An 18,937-nucleotide genomic window follows, 5' to 3' on the forward strand; every position below is an offset into this window, starting at 1 on the left:
CTAATGTCTGTTGTTCCAGGTCAGTGATCGCCACCACGTGGAAAAAGCTTGTACTGCAGTACAGAAATTTAAACGTTCTAATTCAAAGTATGATACAGTATTGCACTGTGCTAATGACAAAGGCAGCTGAAGACACTGAAGCGAAAAAAAAAATATGATATAATGAATTGGTTGTGTACTATGAATAATTTCTAGAAGATTAGCAGCAAAGAAAATATTCTCATACTTTTATTTTCAGGTATATAATGTTTTTTTCTAACATTGCATTATTCTATAATATGTGCAGATTACACAACACTCAGCATTCAAAATGATTCTTTCAGAGCAGTCTGTGAAGTAATGACCTCTCCTCTATCAGAGAAAAAGTAAACAGTTCACTTACAGTTGAGATAATAAAAGTCAGATAACAGCCCTCTCCACGACTAACTTAGTCGGAGAGCTTAATGGCTTGTTTGCATAGAGATAACAACTGGAGTTTCTCAACTCTTCCTGTACTGGAAACAATTAGACTGATGTATCTGATCTTAATGTTTTATTTCTTAGCTGTACTACACATACAAATCATAATATCATAATTTTTTTTTTCCGCTTCAGTGTCTCTTTAAAGAGACTCTAAAGCGAGAATAAATCTCGCTTCAAAGCTCATAGTTAGCAGGGGCATGTGTTCCCCTGCTAAACCGCTGCTATTGCGCCGCTAAACGGGGGTCCCTTCACCCCCAAACCCACCCCCGCAAGACTTGGTCGCAGACTTGGTCGTTCCTGGAGGCAGGGCTAACGGCTGCAGTCATGCAGTCATAAATGTAATACAGATAAGAGGTTCCGTAAAAAGGGACCGGCAACGCTAACCCAGCAGCAGCACACGTGATGGAACAGGAGGAGGCGCAGGAGGAGAAGGCCACGCTTTTAGGCGCAACCCAGGCCTTGCATGAGGACAAGAAGCGTGCAGATAGCAATGCATTTTGTCGCCATGCAGTCATAAATGTAATACAGATGAGAGGTTCAATAAACAGGGACCGGAAACGCTAACCCATCACAGATGTTCATTGTTCATGTTACTTGGTTGGGGTCCGGGAGTGTTGCGTAGTCATTTCCAATCCAGGATTGATTCATTTTAATTTGAGTCAGACGGTCTGCATTTTCTGTGGAGAGGCGGATACGCCGATCTGTGACGATGCCTCCGGCAGCACTGAAACAGCGTTCCGACATAACGCTGGCTGCCGGGCAAGCCAGCACCTCTATTGCGTACATTGCCAGTTCGTGCCAGGTGTCTAGCTTCGATACCCAATAGTTGAAGGGTGCAGATGGATTGTTCAACACAGCTAAGCCATCTGACATGTAGTCCTTGACCATCTTCTCCAGGCGATCGGTGTTGGAGGTGGATCTGCACGCTTGCTGTTCTGTGGGCTGCTGCATGGGTGTCAGAAAATTTTCCCACTCCAAGGACACTGCCGATACCATTCCCTTTTGGGCACTAGCTTCGGCTTGTGTTGTTTGCTGCCCTCCTGGTCGTCCTGGGTTTGCGGAAGTCAGTCTGTCGGCGTACAACTGGCCAGAGGAGGGGGAGGATGTCAATCTCCTCTCTAAAGTCTCCACAAGGGCCTGCTGGTATTCTTCCATTTTGACCTGTCTGACTCTTTCTTCAAGCAGTTTTGGAACATTGTGTTTGTACCGTGGATCCAGAAGGGTATAAACCCAGTAATTGGTGTTGTCCAGAATGCGCACAATGGGTGGGTCGCGTTCAATGCAGTCTAGCATGAATTGAGCCATGTGTGCCAGAGTCCTGCCAGAATCCTCATCATCCTCTTGTGAGCGTTGTGATAGTTGTGATGCATCATAGTCGTCACCTTCTTCCTGGTCTGCTTCTGCTGACCATTCGCGCTGAATTGTGGAAGTCCAACGTGCACCGCTCTGGCCCTCGTCAGTGGTGGCATGAAATTCCTGCTCCAACTCCAGCTGTTCCTCCTCCTCTTCTTCGTCATAGCTGCTGGGGCCAGCGTTTCCTAAAGCAGATGGCCTGATGTTGGTATCATCACGCTGATCGTTTTCTCCTTCAGATTCCCCCAGTTGCATCATGACAGCTGTTTCCTTGATTTTCAACATTGACTTCTTCAGTAAACACAGCAGTGGTATGGTAATGCTGACTGAAGAGTTGTCACTGCTCACAAGCAACGTGGATTGCTCAAAATTTTGGAGGACTTGGCAGAGGTCCAACATGTTGGCCCAATCGGATCCACAGAAGCTTGGCAGCTGTCCGGATGCGCCTCGGTACTGCGCCGTCATGTACTGGACCACTGCACTCTTCTGCTCGCAAAAACGGGCTGGCATGTGCAGCGTAGAATTCCAGCGCGTAGGGACATCACACAGCAAGCGATGGTGGGGGAGATTGAAGCGCTCCTGCATCTTGGCGAGTGCCCCCGAAGCAGTACTGGAATTTCTACAATGTTTGGCCACTCGTCGCACCTTCAACAGAAGATCGGACACGCCTGGGAACCGCTGAACTACTAGGTTCATCACGTGCGCCAGGCAAGGGATGTGTGTCAGCTTAGCCAACCTTAAAGCGCGAATGAGATTACTCCCATTATCACACACAACCATGCCCGGTTTCAGGTCCAGCGGTGCCAGCCACAAATCCGTCTGTTCCTTTATTCCCCTCCAAATTTCCTCCCCTGTGTGCTGCTTATCCCCAAGGCAGATCAGCTTCAGCAACGCTTGCTGACGCATGCCAACAGCTGTGCTGCACTGCTTCCACGATCCTACTGCTGCTGGGTTAGCGTTTCCGGATGAGGTACAGCTTTGAGATGCGTTGGAGGAGAAGGAGTCAGAGAGGTAGGTGCTGCTGTTGTTATCCAGTGGGAGGGACGGCGGTGCAGCTGTTTGCGGCGTGGGCAACACCCGCGCCGTAGCAGGTGAGGAATCGCTGCCAGGCTCCACAAGGTTCACCCAGTGCGCGGTAAGGGAGATGTATCGACCCTGGCCAAACGCACTCGTCCAGGTGTCAGTGGTGAGGTGAACCTTGCAGGCAACGGCATTCTTCAAGCTTCGGGTTATTTTGCTGACCACGTGCTCATGCAACTCAGGCACTGCAGAGCGCGCAAAGTGGTAGCGGCTGGGAACCACGTAACGTGGGATGGCCACTGACATCATGCCCTTGAAGCTGTTTGTCTCCACCACTCGATATGGCAGCATTTCGCAGGCCAGAAGCTTGGCTATGCTGGCTGTTAGTGCCACGGCCCGGGGGTCATTTGCTGGCAATTTCCTTTTGCGCTCAAACATCTCCAAGACAGACAACTGAACCGTAGGGCTGCACACTGAAGGGCTGTTGATTGTTGTGTTTGATGAAGACTGGGAGACCTCAAGAGCACTATTCCGGAAAGTGACAGTGTCAGCGTCGTCTGATGTTTGTGAATGTTGTTGTGAACCACGCAATGGCTGGGCTACTGCTGCTGCTGAGGAGGGTCTGGTGGTGAGTCTGGTGACCAAAGGGAGGCAGTGTTGCTGGTACCCTGTCCTGCCGCGTTTGCCCACAGAGTGGGATGTTTGGATACCATGTGGCGGGTCATGCTGGTGGTGGAGAGGTTGTTAATATTTTTCCCCCTGCTCAGGCGGGTCTTGCACACCTTGCAAATCACCATGGTACCATCCTCACTGCAGTCTTCAAAGAAAGGCCAGACTTTGGAGCACCTGCCTTGCTGGCGATTTCTGTTTGCGCCTCTTTTGCGTCTCACTTGAACTTCCACGCTTGTGGTGCCTGAAATTTCGCGCCGCCTACCTTGTGGCACAAGGCGAACTCGTGCAGCAGTGGGTCCTTCAACAGACTCATCTGTGCTGCTACGACGGCGATGTTCTCCTTCACATACAAAATCTGGGTCTGTGTCCACATTGTCCAAACCCTCCTCTTCCATCTCCTCAAACTCGTCATATGTGATTGTGGGCCGCCGCCGTGGAGTAGAGCTCCCCAGAACAACCTCTGCGCAGCTCACTCCAACGTCGTCTTCCAGATCTTCTCGGCCGACCTCCTGCAATTGAAACCCCTCCTGCCCAACTTGCTCTGGGATTTGGGTTTCAAAGTCCTCGGACTCGCCTTGCATTTCAATGCGCGGTGCATTTCCCACAGTAAATGGTTGTGAATCCGGGCACAACATTTCTGGCTGTTCCAGTGACCTTTGAACGGTGGAAGTTTGTTGGGCTGGGAATAGCTCCTGCGAATACCCCATTGTGTCCTGAGGAAATTCTTCGGACTGGTTATTTGGCAGTTGTGTGCGTGGTGTCGCTGCCGGTTGTGTCAGCTTTGTGCCCACTGGCTCCTTGTAACTGGCTGAGGACTCGGACCTCGTGCGTGATGTGCTGGTGCTGCTTAACCCACTGCTGGACGCTTGAGAGGTCATCCAATTAATTATCTGGTCCTGTTCTTTTGGATTTGTGAGAGTTGATTTCCTGGACAACATGGGCGGTATTGAGTGGGTTTTCTTCGGTGCTCCACTGTGGCCTGTACGTGAACCGTCAGGGGAAACACCTCTTCCCTTGCCCCTCCCTCTTTCACAGGATTTCTTCTTCATTTCACTTATCCTTAAAGTACACGCTGACTGGCAGCAGTACAGTGGCAGTACAGAAATGCTATATAGTGGTGGGTGAGCGGTGTACTACTATTCCCAGCAGCGACCCAGAGCACAATGCTATACAGTGGTGGGTGAGCGGTGTACTACTATTCCCAGCAGCGACACAGAGCACAATGCTATACAGGGGTGGGTGAGCGGTGTACTACTGTTCCCAGCAGCGACACAGAGCACAATGCTATACAGTGGTGGGTGAGCGGTGTACTACTATTCCCAGCAGCGACACAGAGCACAATGCTATACAGTGGTGGGTGAGCGGTGTACTACTATTCCCAGCAGCGACACAGAGCACAATGCTATACAGTGGTGGGTGAGCGGTGTACTACTGTTCCCAGCAGCGACACAGAGCACAATGCTATACAGTGGTGGGTGAGCGGTGTACTACTATTCCCAGCAGCGACACAGAGCACAATGCTATACAGTGGTGGGTGAGCGGTGTACTACTATTCCCAGCAGCGACACAGAGCACAATGCTATACAGTGGTGGGTGAGCGGTGTACTACTATTCCCAGCAGCGACACAGAGCACAATGCTATACAGTGGTGGGTGAGCGGTGTACTACTGTTCCCAGCAGCGACACAGAGCACAATGCTATACAGTGGTGGGTGAGCGGTGTACTACTATTCCCAGCAGCGACACAGAGCACAATGCTATACAGTGGCGGGTGAGCGGTGTACTACTGTTCCCAGCAGAGACACAGAGTGGCAGTAAACACAATGCTATACAGTGGTGGGTGAGCGGTGTACACAGAGTGGCAGTAAACACAATGCTATATAGTGTGGGTGAGCGGTGTACTACTGTTCCCAGCAGCGACACAATGACTGGGGGGACCCTGGCTAGCCTGGCTGGAGAGAGAACTACCCTGCCTGCCTACCCAAAGCTAAACCCACAGACAAATGGCGAAAAAATGACGTGGATCGGGTATTTATTTACCCGAACCACGTGACCCGTTCGGCCAATCACAGCGCTAGCCGAACGTTCGGGGAACGTTCGGCCATGCGCTCTTAGTTCGGCCATATGGCCGAACGGTTTGGCCGAACACCATCAGGTGTTCGGTCGAACTCGAACATCACCCGAACAGGGTGATGTTCTGCAGAACCCGAACAGTGGCGAACACTGTTCGCCCAACACTAGTTGTTACGATAAAAACATATTAGTTATATATATCATATAGTAGACAAACACAGTGATATTTGAGAAGTGAAATTAAGTTTATTGGATTTACAGAAAGCGTGCAATAATTGTTTAAACAAAATTAGGCAGGTGCATAAATTTGGGCACCACAAAAAATAAATTAAATCAACATCTGGTAGATCCTCCTTTTGCAGAAATTACAGCCTCTAAACGCTTTTTGTAGGTTCCAATGAGTCTGGATTCTGGTTGAAGGTATTTTGGACCATTCCTCTTTACAAAACATCTCTAGTTCATTCAGGTTTGATGGCTCTCGAGCATGGACAGCTCTCTTTTACTCACACAACAGATTTTCAATTATATTCATGTCTGGGGACTGAGATGGCCATTCCAGAACGTTGTACTTGTTCCTCTGCATGAATGCCTTAGTGGATTTTGAGCAGTGTTTAGGGTCGTTGTCTTGTTTAAAGATCCAGGCCCGGCGCAGCTTCAGCTTTGTCTCTGATTCCTGGACATTGGTCTCCAGAATCTGCTGATACTGAGTGTAATCCATGCGTCCCTCAACTTTGGCAAGATTCCCAGTCCCTGCACTGGCCACACAGCCCCACAGCATGATGGAACCACCACCATATTTTAATGTAAGTAGCGGGTGTTTTTATTGAAATGCTGTGTTGTTTTTCCTCCATGCATAATGTCCCTTGTTATGCCCAAATAACTCAATTTTAGTTTCAACAGTCCACAGCACCTTATTCCAAAATGAAACTGGCTTGTCCATATGTGCTTTAGCATACCTCAAGCGGCTCTGTTTGTGCTGTGGGCAGAGAAAAGACTTCCTCAGCATACAGCATCTCCTTGTGTAAAGTGCGCTGAATGGTTGAATGATGCACAATGACACCATCTGCAGCAAGATTATGTTGTAGGTCTTTGGTGCTGTTCTGTGGGTTGACTCTGACTGTTCTCACCATTCGTCGCTTCTGTATATCCAAGATTTTTCTTGGTCTGCCACTTTGCGCCTTAACTTGAACTGAGCCTGTGGTCCTCCATTTCCTCAATATGTTCCTAACTGTGGAAACAGACAGCTGAAATCTCTGAGACGGCATTCTGTATCCTTCAACTAAACCATGATGGTTAACAATCTTTGTTTTCAGGTTATTTGAGAGTTGTTTTGAGATCCTCATGTTGCTACTCTTCAGAGAAATTTAAAAGAGAAGGGAAACTTACAATTGACCCCCTTAAATACTCTTTCTCATAATTGGATTCGCTTGTGTATGTAGGTCAGGGGTCACTGAGCTTACCAAGCCAATTTGAGTTCCAATAATTAGTTCTAAAGGTTTTGGAATCAATAAATTATTATTATACAATTATTTGCGCACTTTCTGTAAATCCAATAAACTTCATTTCACTTCTCAAATATCACTGAGTGTGTCTCCTATATGATATATTTAACTGACAAATTTTATCGTAACAATCAACGATTTATACAGGAAAATCATGACGATTAATAGCGTTGCCCAGACTTTTGCATCCCACTGTATACAGTACTTTCAGTTCCCATCAATAATGTGTTTATTGATTTATTTTCAAAGGCATACGTAGAAAACAAATATACAATAAAAAAAAGAGAGCTCTACATCTTTTGCAAAATCTTGAAAGCTAAAGGGCTAGTTTCCACTTGCTGCTTTTGTCTTCCTATTGGAAATGACACTGCAGAAGTGCCTGGAATAATGGCTGGTTATGTACATCAGATGGATGTGGCTTATGTAGCTTGTCTGGAAACAGAGACCCTTGTTTTTTCCCATGCTGGCCATAGCAATGGTAATGCAGCCATAGAGGCTGCTACATGAGTCAGGGGTAGAGGAGTGCTCGTTTTATCCCAGTCTGCCCCTTTCTTGTGACCTTCACCCTGAGGTGTTTTGTTGAACTTCTTTTGTGGAGTTATCTCCCCTCAGAAAGTAAATGTTGTTGTCTTTATTTCTATTATACACTTCTAATCACTATTGGTAGCCTAATGTGCTTGGGAGGTACGCTGTCCAACACAGGTTTGGTGTAGGCTGCATCTGTGGGAATAACTGTCATTTGTATCTGCTTTATTCACTGTATGTGAATGTACAGTATATTACCATGGTTACTAAATTCTATGAATAGACTTAAACCCTCTTGAGGTCGCTCAGTCCCTCGCTGACTCCTCGGGTGGCTCCTGTCCTCTGCAATATGGCTCGAAAGGTGGCCCCCAGTAAATGTAATACACTGTGACATATCTGGGAGTGGTGCCCCTCATAAGATTGGTTAACAGTCTGCGCTATGATTGTGTCCCTATTTTTATTGCATGATTGGGAGGATCAACTTAAGGCTTAAAGGATTCGGGAAGCCATTACTGAGATAACCTGCTTGGTGTGCTGCCTGTGGGTTGGGGCAGCCATACCAAAAGGTGAGAGAGATTCCTAGTGGTGGTGGAGCATGCACAGGCGATGAAATTGTAACACACCACACGGGTAATTTATGGTGGAAGATTCTTTGAAGTTATACACCCTATGCGATGATCCGTCTATTCAGCGCAGAATGCTCTCAGGGATGGCAGCGCAATGGGAGAGCGCACCTAGCCAGGCGGCACATGCGGAAGGAGCCACGACTCGGCCAGGCTACTGGGCCATTCTGCAGGGGACAGGAGCCACCCGAGGAGTCTGCGAGGGACTGAGCGGCCTCAAGACGGGATTAAGGAAACCACAGATAAGTGTAGAACCTGAGAAGGCTTTCATCTCACAATCAATACCCTCTGACAGGGATTGGGAACAGATTCCTCGGGAGATATAGCAGGGCCACGGCTGTTCAGGTGCATCACTTGCTGTGCAAGTCAGCAATGTGTTATGCTCTATACGATAGGGAGCTCTATACGGGGGAGGGGGTTAGTTTGGGGGCAAGAGGAGTCGTGCGGGAATGATGTTGCAAAGGGTGGCAGGGTAAGTGGGGGAAAACAATGCTATCTCCCATTACTCGGCTGAAGTGATCTGCCAGGATGGATCGCTGGCCGACTGTTCAGGGTTGCTGTAAACACTCTGCATTCGTTGCAGGTGGCGGTCGTTAATGCCTGCCTTGGCCGAGATTCATCTAGCCTGTGTACGGGGCTATAGTTCCACCTCTGACACGGTCAGTGGCATAGCTAAGGAGTTTTACATTGGGGGCCCCCCAAGCACTCTATACATAACAATTGATACGGCACTTCTAAACCTGCCAATGGCAACTACAGTGTCAAAGGTGCAAGGAGGGAATGGGGAGCAGTGTGTTAATAATTAGCACTATTCAAAGCATCTATAGAAGTGATTATTATGAGCACAGGACAAATAGAGAGGTAATACTGAAGTTGGGGGAGGGCCCTGCGGGGCCCCTCTGGCCCAAGGGCCCTGATGCGGTCGCAACCTCTGCACCCCCTATTGCTACGCCCCTGGACACTGTGAACAATGTGGATAGGAAATACACGAAGTGGTGCAGCTACAGAGTAATGCGCCAAGTGCAAGTTCACACTGGGCCTCTTATTCCAGCACTGTATGTATAATAATTGCATAATACAGACCACCACTGCATGAGAGATGTATAAGCAGAAGAAAGAGATTGGACTTTTAATGGTTATCATTATTCACAGCACATATAGAGATGATCATTACCACCATAACACCAACAAACAGCTAACGCAGTCACTGGAGGAGGAGCTTATGCGAGCCCTTTAGATCCAGGGGCCCTGGTGCAATGCAACCTCTGCACCCCCAATTGCTAAGTACTGAATACATGTCAGTTCTAAATGGAACTAGTGTTTATAATTTCTAGGACACGTGTTTGTAACATTAGTTCTCTAGACAGCCTTCAGGTAAAACCTGTCTGGCTTAAATGTAGAGTAAATATGAGTTTGTGCAGCATCTGGCGTATTTCACATATTCTGAAAGCAGACTGTCCATCCTTCCCTGTCGGCTCTACTCCCCCACCCAGAGAATTTAACGCTGCTGATAAAACAAAGACAGCTCAGCTCTCAAATATGTGCTCTGTTGGTTTAGCATAGCTACAGTTGTATCTGGGGTGTATGAAAGAACCTTTGGAATGAGAGCACCTGCCAATGTGCACCAGCTCCCACCCAACCTGAATGCTGGTCTCTGGACTATAGAAAGCACTACTTCAAGAATATTAGCAGACCTGGCTGTCGGGTACAAATTAGATATAGCTGACAAAGTGACTCATCGAAATAATAAAATAAGCCAGACTGCTCACACTTTACATGAGTCAATTTCTAACAGCCAACCAGGGTCATTTCTAGCTTTTTTGTCACCCCAGATAATAAGCCCCCCCCCCCCCCCCCAAAAAAAAAACAAAAAACTGCACACATTAGAGAATATAAACCATGTTTGTATAGGGTGGATGCATAACACAGGGAGTACCTTAGATACAAACAAGCCACCAATGCACTCCCCCAGCCCAGTGTGTAAATGCAGAGCATTGCACAGCGGAAGCTGTGCTCTCACCTCTCCACGGGAGTCCAGTGCAGTGCTTCCGCCTGTCTGCTCGCCGCTCAGCCTAGTGCTCGACATCTCCTACCGCATGTAGTGTGATTACACACGACACAGGGAGAGTAAGTGCCAACTCTAAAGGGATCAGGAGATAGACAGGATGACAGGAGTCACAAAGAGGGACAGAAGGAGGCACAGGGGGACAGAAGCAGGCACAAAGGGAAACAGAAGGAGGCACAAGGGGACAGAGAGATGCACACGGTGGGGGTAGAGGTGGCACTGAGGGACACAGTGGAGGCTGCCTGCATCTTACGGTATCCAGACCTTGTGATGTCTGCTCTCTAGGAACCGGTGAAGCTCCTGCTTCTCAGGACACTGAGAAGGTCTGGATGCTGCTTGCTTTTTTGGCAGTTGAACCCAGCTGTAAACAGCTGTTATTTCCCACAATGCAATGAGGTTCATAGACAGGAGACTGTCAGGACTATGGTCCTGACATCACACTGTGGGAGGGGTTTCACCACAATATCAGCCATACAAAGCTCCCTGATGATCCGTTTGAGAAAAGGAATAGATTTCTCATAGGAAAGGGGATATCAGCTGCTGATTGGGATGAAGTTCAATTCTTGGTCACGGTTTCTCTTTAAACATTATATCCAATCTCTAATTCATTGCCTCACTAATATGCAAATATTAGTAATATACAGGAAGATTGGTGATTGCAGAAAGCAGGGCTGTTTCTGGGCACATGCCATCCAGGCAAATGCGTGGGGAATCCCCTAGTGTACAGGGTGCAATACTGCACCTTCTGAAGTACAGTTTTTGCAGTGGCCCTGTGATATCTTGCAGTCTTCCAGTGTCGCCTGCAGCGTAGTAGTTGGCTGAGGCTACCTCATTAGTCCTAAACAGTAAGTTTATTTCTGAAATTAAGAGTTTTATGGATTTCATTTTTCATGAATATACTGCATTATGCCCCAGTAATTGTCAGATATTCACAAATAAATGCAGCTATGCTTCTCCTGAATAGATGGTCAAGTAAGATGCTAATATTTATATTTGACTGAAAGAAAAGGTTCATTTGACTTTTCTATTTACTCATATTATTGGATAAAACTAAAAAGTGAACAATTTGGCTAGATCACTGTTTCACTGTTGGCTACCATTACCGGGTCAGTGAAAAATGGCGCCCAGCACCGTTAGATAAAAATGGCGCCCCATTCACTTACATTATCAAACGATATTTATCATTTTAAAAGGTTAAAAAATGGCGCCAACCTTTTGAACGAAATTTATCGTTTTAAAACTCTTTTTCTTTTCCTGCCTGAACAATATTTATCGTTTTAACCCCTGCTTTGCTGCCGTTTGGAAAATATCTGCCCGCCGGCTTTAATGTTTAATAGCAAAGCCCCCTTAAAAGCTAAAAACACCAAATTTGCAGGGAATGTTAAGAAGAAAATTGTGAACAAGATGAAAAATTTTGTTTTCAAAAAGACCTTATAGTTTTTGAGAAAATCGATTTTGAATATTCTTCTTCTGACCGTGGGAAAATTAAACACCCGCCGACTTTAGTAGTTAATAGCAAAGCCCCTTTAAATGTCAGAAACACCAAATGTGTAGGGAATGTTAAGAAGAATAGTGGGAACACGAAGAAAAAAAAATTGTTCAAAAAGACTTTATAGTTTTTGAGAAATTCGATTTTAAATCTTCAAAGAGGAAAATGTATCTATTTAAATCGCGCAATGACATTTCCGTGGAAACAATTCCCGCCGACTTTAGCAGTTAATAGCAAAGTCCCCTTAAATCCTAGCAACACCAAATTTGCAGGATATGTTAAAAAGATACTGGGAAACATTATTTTTTTTAAAAAAATTGAAAAATGTTTTTGTTTTTTTAAAATTTATATTTTTGGGTTATGTTCAGAGTGTGGGAAATTTTTTGAAAAAAATGACGTGGGGTCCCCCCTCCCGAGCCTCTGTAACCCCTTGTCCCCCATGCAGGATGGGATAGCCAGAATGCGGAGCCCCGGCCCACTGGGGCTTCGCACCCTGAGCTATACCAGCCCGCATGGTCCATGGTATGGGGGGGGCTTCGGGGGGGAGGGGCGGCCAAGCCTTCCCTTCCCCCCCGGGAGCCCTTGTCCAATCCATGGACAAGGGGCTCTTCCCCACCTCTGGTGCCCCAGGAGGAGGTGGGGGCGATGACTCCCTGGGGGGGGGGGTTCATGGTGGCATCTGGGAGTCCCCTTTAAGAAGGGGAACCCAGATGCCTGCCCCCCTCCCAGGAGAAATGAGTATAGGCATGCTAAGTACCCCTTACCCATTTCCATAAAGGGTTAAATGAAATAAAAACGCAACAACGAGAAAAGTCCTTTAATGTTCTAAATTAACCAGAAATACTTACCTGTACCTTAAAGAAAAAATTGCCACGCCAATTAGGTCCCACGACAGTATCCTCCATCTTGCGATCTTCAGAAATACTTACCTGTACCTTTAAGAAAAAAATCCCACGCCATTATCCTCGGAAAAGGTCCCACGCTATAATCTGTTATGTCCCACGACGACAGTATCCTCTGTCTTGCGATCTTCAGAAATACTTACCCGTACCTTTAAGAAAAAAATCCCACGTCAATTAGGTCCCACGACAGTATCCTCCATCTTGCGACCTTCTGTTACATCTTGATTGAAGATCTCCGCCGCCCCGACGCCACACACGCCGCCTCCACCGCACTGCTCTCAGCTATACTTAGTATAGCTTAGAGCAAAAAGCATCTTTAAATTTTAGCTCCAATGGTCCCCATTGGTTCCTTAACAGACCAATGGGGATCAGGAGGATCCCCATTGGTCGATAAGGAACCAATGGGGAGCCTTGGAGCCAAAGTTTAAAGATGCTTTTTTGCTCTCAGCTATACTAAGTATAGCTGAGAGTGCATCTATACAGACGCATTACCAATGGCTGCCGCTGCTCTCCCTGCCTCTCTCAAACCTGTCACCCTCACCCATGCTGGCACCCATGGACCATGGGTGCCAGCATGGGTGAGGGTGACAGGTTTGAGAGAATTTGGTGTTTTTAGCTTTTAAGGGGGCTTTGCTATTAAACAATAAAGCCGGCGGGCAGATATATTCCAAACAGCAGCAAAGCAGGGGTTAAAACGATAAATATCGTTCAGGCAGGACAAAAAAAAAAAAGTTTTAAAACGATAAATTTCGTTCAAAAGGTCTGCACTATTTTAACCTTTAAAATGATAAATATTGTTTTAAACATATATCGGGCAGAAGGGGGCGCTATTTTTTTGCCGGCGCCATTTTTCACTAGACGCGACATTACTGTGTATACTTGCACACAGTTTACTGTTTTAAAATGAATATCTTTCTGTTATTTTTTAAGGCTATTCTTATGGTGGCTCTTTATCTGCATATGAAGTTATGGTACTTATCCGTTAGCCGGGCGCATCCGGCAGGTGGCGCTTTTGTTACTAATTCCAATCATAATTACTTCACGTAACAAAACTGTGAATGTAAACGGCGCAGGTGGCGCTAATTGCATTCCTAGTTAAGGTAACAATATGTATATTAAAAAAGTGAGATAATTAAATGACAAATAAGCGGGCAGCAATGTAACAGATCAAGCCGCCGGCTTCGTGTCTCGCTCTCCTCCCCCCTTGCCCTCTCTCGTATAGAACACTGCCAGCCCTGGGGGAGTCGTTCGTCGCAATAAAACAAGCAGGATTCCCTGCCGCGACGAACGACTCTGGGGGGAAGCCGCCGGCTTCGTGTCTCGCTCTCCTCCCCCCTTGCCCTCTCTCGTATAGAACACTGCCAGCCCTGGGGGAGTCGTTTGTCGCAATAAAACAAGCAGGATTCCCTGCCGCGACGAACGACTCTGGGGACACACGCATCCCCCCCCCCAGGGCTCTATGCGAGAGAGGGCAAGGGGGGAGGAGAGCGAGACACGAAGCCGGCGGCTTGATCTGTTACATTGCCGCCAGCTTATTTCTCATTTAATTATCTCACTTTTTTGATATACATATTGTTACCTTAACTAGGAATGCAATTAGCGCCACCTGCGCCGTTTACATTCACAGTTTTGTTACGTGAAGTAATTATGATTGGAATTAGCAACAACAGCGCCATCTGCCGGATGCGCCCGGCTAACGGATAAGTACCGAAGTTATTGCATAGCTACTGAAACAAGACGTGACTTTTTTTTTAACCAGAAATAGAAATTGTAATACAATATAAGAAAGTAAAGCCTACCAACTTTGCACAAAATTAGGGGTGGGACGGCGAATCCGGCGAATCCACGAATCCCTCGAATATTGAGAAACATTCGAGATTCGTGGATTCGAATCCCGACGCCATTTCCCCCTAAACGAATCCGCCGAATCCCGCTGCATCCCCGCACCACCGCCGATCCCCCACTCGTCCTATTCCGACCCCCCCGCACCTCCTCCGCTCGCCGCTTGTATAGATGTGACCATTAGAGTTGGGCCGAACGGTTCGCCTGCGAACGGTTCCACGCGAACTTTCGTGGTTCGCGTTCGCGTCCCGCAGGCGAACTTTTGCGGAAGTTCGGTTCGCCCCATAATGCACCATAGAGGGTCAACTTTGACCCTCTACATCACAGTCAGCAGGCCCAGTGTAGCCAATTAGGCTACACTAGCCCCTGGAGCCCCACCCCCCTTATATAAGGCAGGCAGCGGTGGCCATTACGGTCACTCGTGTGCCTGCCTGCATTAGTGAGAGTAGGGCGAGCTGCTGCACTGTCTCTCATAGGGAAAGATTAGTTAGGCTTAGCTTGTTCCTGGCTGCATACCTGTTCTGTGAAGCCACCACTGCATACCTGTACTGTGAACCCACCACTGCATACCTGTTCATTGAACCCACCACTGCATACCTGTTAATTGAACCCACCACTGCATACCTGTTCAGTGAACCTGCCACTGCATACCTGTTCATTGAGCCCACCACTGCATACCTGTTCATTGAACCCACCACTGCATACCTGTTCATTGAACCCACCACTGCATACCTGTTCAGTGAACCTGCCACTGCATACCTGTTCATTGAGCCCACCACTGCATACCTGTTCATTGAACCCACCACTGCATACCTGTTCATTGAACCCACCACTGCATACCTGTTCAGTGAACCTGCCACTGCATACCTGTTCAGTGAACCCACCACTGCATACCTGTTCTGTGAACCCACCACTGTATACCTGTTCTGTGAACCCACCACTGCATACCTGTTCAGTGAACCCGCCACTGCATACCTGTTCAGTGAACCCACCTGTTAAGCTTGGGGGTGTAATCTCCACAGTCAGCATACAACACATAAGCTGACGTGAAGGAGGTACACACACCAGCACAAGGGATCAGGATATCCCCAGTTTAGTGGAGGAGAGGACTGACTCCAATAGGAGATTGTGGTGCACAGAGCCGGTGCAGATCTGAACAGCCACAAACACTTTCGTAATAACGTGTCAGCGCAAAGTAGCGCTGAGCGCATAAACCAGGACTGAGGAGATCAGGACAGGTAGACAGAATGAACGCTTGCTAGCTAGCGATTACTTAGCGACAGCAAGCGTCCAAAACCAGACATACTGGAATGAGGCAGCCAATGCGTTGCGGCGATGGCGTGCCTCACAAAGACAGGACAGGAGAGACAGGAAATAGCAGGATCGAGATAGATGAACGTAACACAGATAAATATACAATAAGTATGTTTTCCTAGCGTATTACAATTACAGCTATCAATGAAACTATTTGTAAGGTCTGACTAACATATGTATATATCGGCAATGAACCGATATATGACATAAGCAGGAACGCTGACTAGAACTGGAGTAATACAGGGAACAGGACTCAGAAGGATTCGCTATCTCTTCGCAGAGATGAACGCAATCCACAAACAGGACCAGGAACAGGATAACTAGCTCAGCACGGGTGTTCACGATACGCGCAAACTACCAAAACGTGCTGGAAAACTGACTAACTGAACACAGGAAATAAACAGTTCGTGTACGTATATATCAGCAACACTGATATATCAACGTAACACGGATACAAGGAAAATAACAAAATGCGCAAGTATGCGTATATATTGGCGATGAACCAATATATGACACAAGACAAGCAAGTAACAACTTCTAGAACAAGAGCAGAACTAGGAGGACTCGCTGACCCCTTCGCAGGAGTCAGCGCAGTCCACACGGACCAGGAACGAGGTGGGGCACGAGCAGAGTAACAGATAGAGTCTGAAACTATGGTAGCCCATGAGGCATTGCAGGAAGCAGTTCTTTATACTGAGGTCATCCAATGGGAGCAGACCTGCAGATTCCCACACAAGTGAATGGTAATTAATCACAGGCTGATAGCAGGAAAAGGCAGACAATGATATGCAGCCTGCAGGAAAGGGACCGCCCCTCCACTGCAGCAGACAATGTTTGTTTACACAAAAGCATATTAAACTGTCATTAACTTCAGAGCGACTGCAGATGGAATCAGCAACTAGTTTAAGTGCAAACCAAACTATGCAAGCAAATGCATGTAATGACATTAGAACTGTTTGGTTTGCAATACCACTGCAGTCAGCAGTAAACGCTGCAGAAGCGATCATAACAGTACCCCCTCCCTTAAACGCGGCCTCTGGACGCCTATGAAAACTGACATATTTCTCCTGAACCACCCAAACCAAAAAATCAGAAGTGGGAAATCCAGCAAACTGATCTGACTGAAAATTCATGAAGGTCGGATCCGTCCGACAAAACCAAATTCCCAAATCAGTCTCACCAAAACTAGACCAATTGGAACCAGAACCTACCGAACCATGCCCGTCAGCACTACAAGCCTCAGTGTGACACCCATCAGAACCACGACTTCCAGAGAAAAGCCCCCAGAAACTCTCTGAGCGATACCCACCGCCTTCCCGGGACTGTCCAAAAACGCCAAAGCCTTTGCAATGCCCACCGGAACTGTCCCCACCAACACAAAACCCACCGTTGAACCAGTCCAAGGTACCAGGACAAGTTTCCTTAGAGATCTCCCAGAACACTTGGAAGCTCCAAAGAGATCCCCACAGGTCAGAACGCCCCTTAGGCTCACATGGAGAACCATCAAGAACCCCTATGGAACCCAGGGCAACTCTAGAGTCAGGGTCACAAGGACAAACATCAAGATCAGGGTTTTTAGGGACCAGAACCATCTCCGGGCATGCAGGCCAACCGGCAACATCAGAACATGTCTCCACTAGGGAAGCGTGTGAGCACGCCAACACAGACACACTTGGGCACTCTGGCATACGAAGCGCATCTGGGCACACCGGCACAAGAGAGACTTCTGGGCATGTCAAGGAACTGCAAACCTCAAAGTCAGTCAAGGTAGGACCGAAACCAGGACTGGGCAAAAAAAAATCATCATGACTAGACTTCACAGTTACTGGATTCTCACTAAAAAATGCAGGATCAGACTTAGATGTCTCTGATTCCAGCAAAGTTATTAACAAATCATGTTCAGGGGCATTTACAAGACAGGACAAATCTTCTGATGTATGCACCGAACTAGACAGGGTTCCCATAACTTCTTCTGGACTAGACAGAGACTCATCAAATACACTGGATTGGAGCTCATGAAGGGCTGCAAAACAAGTCAGTAGTGCAGCAATCCCCACTGAACTAGGCAAAACTGAGTAACTCACTGGACAGGAAGGGGACTCAGGAACTTCTGCCACACCGGCCAGAGAACCAGAATTTTCCAGGATACAGGGCTGGGTTTCAGAAACACTCATTAACCCGGACTGAAATTCTGAGATTTCTATTATTTTTTCCAGCGAGTCAGAATTATCCATGTTACAGGGCAAGACTTTTGAAACATTCAGAGGACAGGGCTGGAGTTCCTCGGCTGTTACAACACTGGAGAGGGACTCAACAACATTGGTTAAATCAGACTGTGTACAGGGCAAGGTATCTAACACACTTGCTGACGAGGACAACCTTTCAATGGCTTCTGCTTCGCTGGGCAGAAATTCATCAAGTTTTATTAGAGCAGACTGTAATTCCAAAACAGCTGCTAGACAAGTGAATATTACTGCAACACCAACTGAGGTAAGCAGTGCCTCAGACTGTTCTGCTAGAGGGTTTGAAGTATCCAAAGTACTGGGTGAAGCATAAGACTCTGCGACCACAGCTTCACTGGACAGGATCACCGAACAGTCCACACTGCAGGGCAAAACCATGGAAGCACCTGCTGGACAGCATAATGACTCTGTGACCTGAGTTTCATTGGAGAGATCTACTGCACAATTCATGGTACAGGGCAAGTTCACTGGAACATTTTCTGAACACGGTAATAATTCTGCGATTTCGGACTCACATAGCAGACGCTCTGAGTTATTCATGAAACTAGAGCGAGGTGTAGAAACAGGAAGATCAAAACACAATGTTTGCGCATCTAAATCACCATTCAATTGTGAAATTGGAAAATTCAGATGCTGGGGTTCTGAGATTTCTGGACAGGATTGCTGGGACTCAGAAACTGATGTAGTGCATCTATTGGCATCTGCTGGATCAGACAGGAGTTGAACTTTATTAACACAGGTAATTTCTGCAGAAATGTTTGCAGAGACAGGCAAGATTTTTCTGGTGTCTGTTTCACTAAACAAAGAGTCATGAGTACTGGCTAGGCTGGACTCAAAAGTCAGCAGGACCTCT

At 47.1% G+C, this 18,937-nt stretch overlaps 1 protein-coding gene across 2 annotated transcripts in view; it reads right to left on the reverse strand.

Moving 5' to 3' along the window:
- The window catches only part of KCTD18 (potassium channel tetramerization domain containing 18), a 47,458-nt gene that overhangs the window by 19,304 nt on the left and 9,217 nt on the right, over window positions 1–18,937 (reverse strand). The gene's annotated exons all lie outside the window — the stretch shown is intronic.

The sequence above is a fragment of the Hyperolius riggenbachi genome, chromosome 7, assembly GCF_040937935.1.
Source record: "Hyperolius riggenbachi isolate aHypRig1 chromosome 7, aHypRig1.pri, whole genome shotgun sequence".
Lineage (NCBI taxonomy): Eukaryota > Metazoa > Chordata > Amphibia > Anura > Hyperoliidae > Hyperolius > Hyperolius riggenbachi.